The following is a 9,607-nucleotide window of genomic DNA, read 5'->3' on the forward strand; positions in this document are numbered from 1 at the left end:
TTTTAAAAATCTTTCATCAATGTAGGTACTGTTATTGGACAGTATTTTGCCTCCTTCAGAATATTTAATCCTACATAGTATATTCTTAACATCGGTGTCAATGTAATAAGGTTTTGCTAATTGCCTTTTAAATTCTCTATTGTTATGGATGCTTGGGGGGCTCAGCGGTTGAGATATGCCCTCTGCTCTGGGAGTGATCCTGGAGTCCAGAGATCAAGTCCCATGTGGGGCTCCCAGACTTCTTCTCTTTCTGCCTGTGTCTCTGTCTCTGTCTGTCTCATGAGTAACTAAATGAAATCTTTAAATTATAAATTATAAATAATGAGTTGTTACTGTGTGAATACTTGGATTTATTTTGTATGTTGATTTTTATCTTATAGATTCCCTGAAGTTCTTCATTAATTAAGGGTTTGGTTTTGGATCTTGTCAGGTTTGTTCCTGCAACAGATCATGTCATATGGATACAAGTATTGTTTTCTGTATCTATGGATTTAAATATCTTTTATTCTTTGTTTCCTAAAGGTCCTGGATTGGAATTCCAGTCGTTGCCCCAGTAAGTGTTCCCTTCTCTTCTACCTGGTTATTTTTCTGGACTAATTACTCTGTAGACATATGACAGACCTAAGTGGAGATGTATTTCATGTTGCATGTGCATGAGCTCCCTGGAACACAACACGCAATGATCAAAGTAGGCAGCCCTGTGCTTCTTACACAACAGGACGTGGGTTTTGGAGATATAAGGCCAGGATATTGGGTTTGAGTCAGTGAATTAGTGAGGAACTGACATGGGATGTTTGCACAGCCTTCTGGGCCCTACAGACGGTTCTGCTGCTGAGGATGGTTCACCTCTCCTGGTTCAGAGAAGAGAATCTTCTCATGGGTTATCTCTATGATTGACAACAGCTTAGTCCTAACTCCAGGAAGGAATATGTGAACAATACACCTTTGACTGGCTGAGGGAGCTTAAAAGGTTCTTGACACAACAAATGCAGTCTGAAGTTGCAAGAGTATCAGCGTTGGGTTCATGTGTCACTAGAATCTTTGGTAGCCATACATCTCTAAGACTGTGTGTCTCAACTCTGTATAGAAAGTCTACGATGTTTTGATAAAGATTGCATTGACTGTATAGAATATTTCGGGTAGCATATATTGTCAAAATAGTTCTGTTTTTAAAAAGTATTTCATAACTTTCTTATTCATGAGAGACACCTAGAGGGATGCAGAGACATAGTCAGGGGGAGAAGTGGGATCCCTGCAGGGAGCCCGCTGTGAGATCCATCCACAGACCCTGAGTTTGACCTGAGCCAAAGGCAGACACTCAATCACTGAGGAACACAGGTGTCCCAACAATAGTTATTCTTCTAATCCATAGCATGCAATCACTTTCCATCTCATTGTGTCTTCCTCAGTTTATTTCTTAAAATGCTGATTAGGTAGAAAAATGTTGGAAAAAATCAAAGTGCCACAGCAGTGGCATCACAATGTTTGTGGTCAAGCTGTTTTACTGAGTCTTTATCATCAAGACAAGCTGGTACTGGCACAAAACAGCACATAGATGAATGGAACCGAGTAGAGAAGCCAGAAGTGGACAATCAAATCTATGATCAACTAATCCTCCAGAATCAAGAAAGAATGCACAATGTAAAACACACAGACTCATCAATAAATAGTGCTAAAAACTTGGACTGCACTTGCAGATGCATGAATGTAGACTATTCTCCTACTGCAGACACAAAGATAAACTCAATATGAATGAAAGACTAAAATCTGAGGCAGTAACTCATCAAAATCATAAAGGAAAATACAGGCAGCAACTTTTGACCTGAAATACAGCGGTTAATGGCAATACATCTAAGGCATAGAAAACAGAGGAGAAAATGAACTACTGGGACTTCTTCAAGATAAAATCTGCACAGCAATGGAGTAGTCAATATAATGAGAGGCAACCTACAGAATAGAAGAAGATATTTGCATAACAAATTCATGGTAAAAAATCAAGCAATCCAGCCAAGAAATTGGTAAAATACATTTACAGACATTGCCCCAAAGAAGACCTACACACGGACAACAGGCAGCTGAGAAAAATGATCCACATGAATTGTCATCAGGGAAATACAAAGGAAAATCTCAAGGAGATACCCCTTCTACAACTCAGAATGGATACACTAACATGGCTGGAAATAACAAATATTGCAGAGGATGTGGAGAAAGGGAGAACTCTTGCACTGTTGGTAGGAATGAAAGCTGGTGCAGGCTTTTCAGATAACGGAATCAAATTTCCTCTAAAACTGAGAAAAGAGCCACCCTATGAACCAGTCATTGCTATCCTGGGTATTTGCTTCAGACACACAGATATAGTTAAGTGAAGGGTCACCTGCACCACAATGTTCACAGCAGCAATGTCCACAATAATTAAACTGGGAGGAATCATGGTGTGCCTCGACAGGAAAAACGATAAAGAAGATATGGTTTATATATAAATTGAAGTATAATTAAGCCGCTAGAAATTATGTATAATATGAAGGAAAATTCAAGTCCATATGGTTGGAACTTGAGGTATTACACTGAGGAAAATAAACCAATCACTGATAGGCAATGATATGGCCTCAGTCATATGTGGAATATAAGAAATATTGAAAGAGACCAAAAGGGAAGGAGTGGAACTGACCAGGGTAATACTAGAGAGGAAGGTAAACCATGAGAGTCCCTTAACTCTGGTAATTAAACTGAGGGTCACTGGAATGGAGGTTGTGGTGGGGATGGGGTAACTGGGTGATGGGTATTAAGGAGGGTACGTGATGTGATGAGCACTGGGTATATAGTAAATTTTGGAAAATTTAATTAAATTTAATAATAACAAAAATAATTAATAATAATAATAATAATAATAAACTTTAGCCTGTGCTGGCTGCTGTAACATCTAAATGGATTTGGCAAATCAAAAGAAAGACCTTCATTTACCATATTTCTGGAGTCTGTAACATCTGAGGTCCAGGTGCACGCACATGCAGTGTCTGGAGACCACCCACGTCCTAGCCTGTCCTTTCCCTGTCACCTCACATGGGGCAGGAGGCAGGGAGATTTCCTAGTCCTGGTGGGTAAGGTTGCTGATCCCATCCTGGGGATTGATCTGCTGACTTAAGTGCTCCCCAAGGCCCCACCTCCTCCTCCCATCTCATGGGCCTTAGGTTTCAACATGGGGATGGTAGAGGTCACACACAATGATCTGATATCTACACCTGAAGGATCAATGAAAGGACCTCCTCCACCTTTTTTCCCTTAGTTTTCATAACTGTTTAGTGGCATTTTTCACCACACCATGTTTTAAATGTTACCTGATAACTCCTTGATCTCAAGTCCTAACTGTTCTCCTCTTGCCTTACTTGTCAAACTGTTGTGACTGCCTTTGTGTGTTCATATTGACTGCTTTGAGAAACTATGTTTTTATGAAGTAATATTCCAGACTTCAGACTTTGTGTCCACATAGTACTTTGTAATGTTTTTTGCACATAAATCTTGGATTTTACGTGTCATGTGTCCCCATAGAGTGATTTTATCCTACCCCTTAAATGGTAGAGGGTTTCTCATATGTCCTTTTACACATTTCAGTGAGTCAGAATATTGGCCTGTGCTCCTCTCCACAGGACTTACTGGCCCTCTTGAAACACCTGAATGACAGACTGGCACGGTTCCTTAGAAATTTGGACTCCTCCTGTATTGAGGATCATGATTTTGCTAAATTTAGAATGTAGCTGAATTTGAGAGCGTTTCAGGTAATGCAGTTGGATTTGTAACTCTCTATCAACTCAGTCACTGTGTTTCACTCCAGTCAAATCGGTGATTTTCTGTAATGGCTTTAATAAGCTTATCTGATGCAGAATGAGCTGCACTCATGCAGAGTTTGGGATATAAAAACTGGTGTCAGGAAGAACATTTTCCATTGTATAGCCTATATTCCTAATTTTCTTATCCCTCCTAAATGAACAGTATAATGCTGCCTTTCCACTATAAGTTTTTGATGAATTCCTTTACATTCAAATAGTATAATCCATCTAAGAGAAGAAAAATATCTACCCTTGAACACTTCTACAGATTTATCAGGTATTTTTGATAACAAATGTGGCAGGATGTTGGAAGGGGAGGAGGGCGGGGGGTGGGAGTGAATGTGTGACGGGCACTGGGGGTTATTCTGTATGTTAGTAAATTGAACACCAATAAAAAAAATTCTATTGAGCAGAAAAAAAAATGAAAAAAAAAAAACAAATGTGGCAGGAAATTCAGTTTGAATTCAATTTAAATCTGTGGCTCTAATTAACCTTAATTTTGGTTTTCTCAGATCAGTCCCCCTGACCCTGTGGCTGTGCACACGACTTCTGTTCTATCTCCAAATCTAATACTTTCCAACTTTCAATGGATCATATGCAGCAGGAAGACTGCCAGCAGAGCCCACCAACCAAAAGGCACCTGTGTCCACTTCAGAAAGACATGGAGTCTTGCCTATAATATTCCTGCAATTCTAGTCCCTGGGGACACTACCTGCCCTCTTAGAAGCCTCATCTCACTGCTAGGAGGTGCATTGCTCTTTATGTCACTTGTTGGATGACGATATATGTCTGGACCACATATGTCTACATGTACTTCCTGCAACATAATATAATAATTGTACAATATTCAATAGGCTTGTACAAACAAAAATAAGTCCATAGGATCCAGAATCAGAGTTGGGGGGAAATAAGTTTAGGAAGTTCTGAAGCAAATTAACAGAGTTCAAGGTGGACCTCTAACATATAAATCAGAAAGAATTAGTATAAGAACATATGGGAGGAAAGAGTTAAGATGTCAGAAGATTGGGGGACTCAGGGCTTGTCACATCTCTGGAACAGATGGATGGTTATTGAATCATTTCAAACATCGAAGAAATTGATCAGAGATGAAAGAATAAAAACAGCAAGACTCGTAAAAGAATACCGAGCATCTCTCTCTCTCGGTCTGTGTGTGTGTTTCTCATGAATAAGCAAATAGAATCTTATAAAAGGATACTGAGCATGTTTTGGAGTGTTGGGACTGTGAGGTGTTGACTTAGGGGAGAGTCAACCATGGGGATGACAGTAGGAGGGAGGTTGCTTGCAAAAGCTACTGTCAAGGATTTTAAGGACAAGAGAGGAATGTGTGAATCTTTAGAATTCTGGTCCTGCACGTGCACCCCGATATTTATAGCAGCAATATCCACAATAACCAAACTGTGGAAGGAGTCTCAGTGTCCATCAAAAGATGAATGGATAAAGAAGATGCGGTCTATGTATACAATGGGATATTACTCAGCCATTAGAAACGACAAATAGCCACCAATTTCTTCAACATGGATGGAACTATAGGGTATTATGCTGCGTGAAATAAGTCAATCAGAGAAGGACAAACATTATATGGTCTCATTCATTTTGAAAATATAAAAAATAGTGAAAGGGAATAAATGGGAAAGGAGAAAAATGAGTGGGAAATATCAGAAAGGGAGACAGAATATGAAGACTCCTAACCCTGGGAAACGAACAAGGGGTTGTAGAAAAGGAAGTGGGTGGGAGTGGGGGTGACTGGGTGATGGGCACTGAGGTAGGCACTTGATGGGATGAGTACTGGGTGTTATTCTGTATGTTGGCAAATTGAACACCAATAAAAAATAAATAAATAAAAGAATTCTGGTCCTGTGTGGAACGAACCTGGTATGATGGTGCTCAAGTGGCAAAGTGGGGAAATTTCCAGGATGTGCGGTCCTCCTGAGTCCTACAAAGAAAAAGTGGCACCATGTGATAGATGGTTAAGAACAGGATTCTGGAGACGGGTAAACCTTATGTCTGAGTGGAGGCATTGTGATTTGTGTTTCCATAATCTGAACCCTGTTTGGTCCTGTGACCTCTATCCTGAGACCAGCAGGCAGAAAATAAGAGACCCTGAGACCCTTGCTCTGAGCAACATCCCAGGTCCACACCACAGAAATCCCTCATATACCTCATATTGACATTTAGAGACTCATTCATGTGCCTAAGATAAACCAGCTTAAACACAGGCAGGGTGAACTTGGGGTTCAGGTGTAAACTGAGGACAGAAAGGGCTTGATGGCTCTCCTGTGAGGGCTCCCTGAAGAGGGGGGGTGCAAATATTCAACCTCAGGCTAGAGGTAGGAGGCCATGTTCAGAACAGCTCTCTGATACAGCCAGGAAGAGAGTCACAAAACCCCCAAAACAGGCCTCAATAAGGTAGGGTGTGAGCATCTACAGAGGAAAAAAAACAATAGCAAACTATAGCAATCCATTGCAAACTGCACTCTTAATTTACAGATTCATCCAAGCGCATTTCAGGACCAGGGGCTGCACACTGCCAGAGGAACTGTGTGCTCCATCCCTTGCTCCATTCTCTCATGTTATGTTCTGAGTGTGCATGTTTCAGTACAGCTGCTGTGTGTTTATATTAGTGAAATTGGCAAAGCCAACTATTGCATTGCATCTGGGCATTCGGAGCTGCTCCCCTGCTTGCTGACCATGAGTGGACTTACTTTCCCTGAAACACCTTCACTGCTATGTAAGTTCACAGGTAGACTATGGAATAGGATGGTAGGGCTCTTAGATATTGACATGACCTGTTTGTTGCGTATCCCATGACAAAAATGATTGCATTTAAATACAATGATAAAGAGTAAATAAGTCACGTAGGTCCCTTGGGGGGTTTCATTGAGGAAATCCTAAAGGGAATCTGATCTCATGTCCAGAGGGAGATGCACAGATGCAGGTGGGTTTGAAACGAGGACACAGGGCACCAAATGTTCATAAGTGACAAGGCACATATGTCACAGCCATCAGTACAACACAACCCTGTAAGGTTATGGTGAGACAAAAATCCCACAAGGTCATCACATCCTCATCTTCTGGAAATGTTATAAAAGAACATCCTTAAAATGAAGTTCCAAAGTGTCTGAGAATCTCTGACTCTCTTGTATCATTATTCTCCTGTGTGTCCACTGTGACTTTTTGACAGATACCTATGGTTTGCAACAGGTTAGTTCTAGTCCTGCTGAGAAATGCACCCTTCACTGGATGAGGGAGGCTAACGGATACTTTTCAAAACAAATACAGTAGGGCAATGCCAGAGCATCAATGTGTCCCTAATATCTCTCTGTGTGCCATAAAAATCTTAGGATTATATGTTCATACACTGCAAAAAAATGTCCAGGATGTTTTGATAAAGATTGTTTGAATATGTAGAAGGTTCTGGGAAGCATAGAGATTTTCACAATAATTATTTTTCTTTTTTGAAAAATATTTATTTTTTCAGGAGAGTCACATAGATGGAGGTAGAGACATAAGCAGAGGGAGAAACAGGCTCCCTTCCAAAAGCCTGATACAAGACACCATCCCAGGAACCCAGGATCATAACCTGAGCCAATTGAAGACACTCAACCTCTGAGCAACACAGGTGCCCTGACAATATTCATTGTTCAAATCCGTATGCACGGAAGGGTTTCCATCACTTTGTGTCTTCTTCAATTCCTTTCCTAAGTTGCCAAATAGGTAGAAACATTTGGGCCAAGAAACATCCTACAGCTGCTGGGCAAATCAATATTTGCAGACAAGCTCTATTATAAAGTCTTTATCATCAAAATAGCCTGGTATTGGGAAAAACAAAACATAGATCAATGGAACAGAGCAGAGAATGCAGAAATGGACCCTCAACTCTATGGTCAACTACTCCTCAAGAAGCAAGAAAAAATATCCAATTAAAAAAAAATCCCATTAACATATGGATCTGAAAAAAATTGGACAGCCACCTGCATAAGAATGAATGTGAACCATTCAGCTACACCAAAAACAAACACAATCTCAAAATGGATGAAGTACCAAAATCTGAGACACTAATCCATCAAAATCCAAGAGGAGAATTCAGGTAGCAACTTTTTGTCCTCAGCTGCAGTGACTGCTATCAAGACACCTCTCAAAAGGCTTAGGAAACAACAGGGAAACATAGGGAAAGTAAACTATTAGGACTTCATCAAAGTAGAATCTGTACAACAATGCAACAGGCGACAAAATGAAAGGCAACGTACAGAATAGGACAAGATATTTCCTTAACAAAGTCAGCACCCAAAAAACAAACAATCCACTCAAGAAATGGAGAGAATGCAAAAACAGCCATTTCTCCAAAGAAGACCTACACATGGCCAACAAGCAGATGAGAAAAGTGATCCACGTGACTTGTCATCGGGGAAATACAAATAAAAACCACACTAAGTTCTCACTTATACAACTCAGAATGGATAAAGTAACAAGGCCGGAAACAATAAATATAAGTGAGGATATCCAGAAAGTGGAACTTTCTCTTTCACTTTTTGTGGGAATGCAGGCTTGTTCAGCCACTCCAGAAAACAGAATGGAATGTCCTGAAAATGTGAGAATAGAGCCACTCTATGATGGAGCCACTACACTACAGGGTAGTTACCCCAAATATGCAAATTGAATGAAATTAAGCGATCTCTTCAACCCAATATTCACAGCAGCAATGTCCACAATAGTCAAACTGTGGGAGGAATCAGGAAGCCCTTCTACAGAAGAGTGGATAAAGAAACTGCGGAAGGAGTTTCAATGTCCATTGCCAGATGAATGCATAGAGAAGATGTGGTTTATATATACAATGGGACATTACTCAGCCATTAGAAACCATGAATACCCACCATTTACTTCAATGTGGATGGACATGGAAGGTATTATGTTAATAAAGTAAGTGGTTCAGAGAAGGACAAACATTATATAGTTTCACTCATAAAAAGAACATAAGAAATAGTGCAAGGGAATAAAGGGGAAAGGAGATAGAATGAGTGGGAATTATCAGAGACAGTGACGGTACATGAGAAACTCTTAACTATGCGAGAAGAAAAAAAAACAAGGAGACTGGAATGGGAGATGGTCCGGGACTTGCAGTCCCTGGATGACAGGAACTGAGGTGGGCAATTGGTGGAATGAGTACTGGCTGTTATTGTATATGTTGGCAAATTGAGCTCCAATAAAAATATACAAAATATGTGGTTTATATATACAATAGGATATTGCACAGCTGTCAGAAATGATGAAAAACATGAAATAACATTTCCTTCAACATGGGTGGAACTGGAGGTATTATGTTGAGAGAAATTAATCACAGAAAGGCAATGATATGGTCTCACTCATATGTGGAATATAGGAAAAATTGAAAGAGCCCATAAAGGAAGGAGTGAAACTTAGTTGGGTAATACTACAGAAGAAGACAAATCATGAGAGACCCTTAACTCTGGGGATAAAACACTGAGGGTCGCTGGAAGGGAGGGGGTGGGGGATGGGGGATCTGGGTGATTGGAGTTAAGGAGGGCACATGATGTGATGAGCACTGAGTATGTAGTAAACATTGGTAAATTCAATTTAAACAAAGAAAATGACTTTAGCCTGTCCCAACTCCTGAAACATCGTACATGGACTGGGTGGATCAAACCACAGACACTCATTCTCACAGATCTGGAAACTGGGACGTCTGATGTCCAGGTGCAGACACATGTGGTGGCTGGAGAGCACCCATGTCCTAGCCCGTCCAT

Source organism: Canis lupus, chromosome 8 (genome assembly GCF_011100685.1).
Source record: "Canis lupus familiaris isolate Mischka breed German Shepherd chromosome 8, alternate assembly UU_Cfam_GSD_1.0, whole genome shotgun sequence".
NCBI classification, from domain to species: Eukaryota; Metazoa; Chordata; class Mammalia; order Carnivora; family Canidae; genus Canis; species Canis lupus.